The sequence below is a fragment of the Arachis stenosperma genome, chromosome 4, assembly GCF_014773155.1.
Source record: "Arachis stenosperma cultivar V10309 chromosome 4, arast.V10309.gnm1.PFL2, whole genome shotgun sequence".
NCBI lineage: Eukaryota > Viridiplantae > Streptophyta > Magnoliopsida > Fabales > Fabaceae > Arachis > Arachis stenosperma.
In genome coordinates, this window is record NC_080380.1 from 92,078,084 (window position 1) to 92,079,471 (window position 1,388).

Consider the following 1,388-nt stretch of genomic DNA (forward strand, 5'->3'; position numbering starts at 1 on the left):
AATGGAAGATCCTCATCAGTTTTTAGCTGAGTTCTTGCAAATCTGTGACACAGTCAAGACTAATGGGGTTGACTCTGAGGTCTACAGACTGATGCTATTCCCTTTTGCTGTAAGAGACAGAGCTAGAATATGGTTGGATTCTCAACCTAAAGAAAGCCTGGACTCTTGGGAAAAGCTAGTCAATGCCTTCTTGGCAAAGTTCTTTCCACCACAAAGATGGAGTAAGCTTAGAGTGGAAGTCCAAACCTTCAGACAGAAGGATGGAGAATCCCTCTATGAAGCTTGGGAAAGATACAAACAATTAATCAGAAGATGTCCTTCAGACATGCTTTCTGAATGGAGCATCATAGGTATTTTCTATGATGGTCTCTCTGAACTATCCAAGATGTCTTTGGATAGCTCTGCTGGAGGATCTCTTCATCTGAAGAAGACGCCTGCAGAAGCTCAAGAATTGATTGAAATGGTTGAAAATAACCAATTCATGTACACTTCTGAAAGGAATCCTGTGAATAATGGGACTAGTCAGAAGAAAGGAGTTCTTGAGATTGATGCTCTGAATGCCATATTGGCTCAGAATAAGATATTGACTCAACAAGTCAATTTGATTTCTCAAAGTCTGTCTGGAATGCAAAATGCACCAAACAGTACTAAGGATGCTTCATCTGAGGAAGAAGCTTATGATCCTGAGAACCCTTCCATGGAAGAGGTAAATTACCTAGGAGAACCCTATGGAAACACCTACAATTCTTCATGGAGGAATCACCCAAATCTCTCATGGAAGAATCAAGAGAGACCTCAACAAGGTTTCAATAACAATAATGGTGGAAGAAACAGGTTTAGCAATGGCAAGCCTTTTCCATCATCTTCTCAGCAACAGACAGAGAGTTCTAAGCAGAGTACTTCTGACTTAGCAACAATGGTCTCTGATCTAATCAAAACCACTCAAAGTTTCATGAATGAAACAAGGTCCTCCATTAGAAATTTGGAAGGACAAGTGGGACAGCTGAGCAAGAAAATTACTGAACTCCCTCCTAGTACCCTCCCAAGTAATACAGAAGAAAATCCAAAAGGAGAGTGCAAAGCCATAACCATGGCCGAATGTGGAGAGGAAAGAGAGGAGGAAGACGCCACTGAGGAAGACCTCAGTGGGCGTGTACCAATCTCCTCTGAGGAACCATGGGAATCTGAGGCTCAAAATGAGACCATAGAGATTCCATTGGACTTACTTCTGCCATTCATGAGCTCTGATGAGTATTCTTCCTCTGAAGAGGATGAGTATGTCACTGAAGAGCAAGTTGCTAAATACCTTGGAGCAATCATGAAACTAAATGACAAGTTATTTGGAAATGAGACTTGGGAGGATGAACCTCCCTTGCTCACCAAAGAAC

At 41.8% G+C, this 1,388-nt stretch overlaps 1 non-coding gene across 1 annotated transcript; it reads right to left on the minus strand.

The window, feature by feature from the left end:
* Window positions 1–223: 223 nt before the first annotated feature.
* On the minus strand, window positions 224–331 carry LOC130978047 (small nucleolar RNA R71). The gene has a single exon (XR_009085711.1). It is a non-coding gene; the product is annotated as a small nucleolar RNA R71 (small nucleolar RNA).
* Window positions 332–1,388: the final 1,057 nt, after the last annotated feature.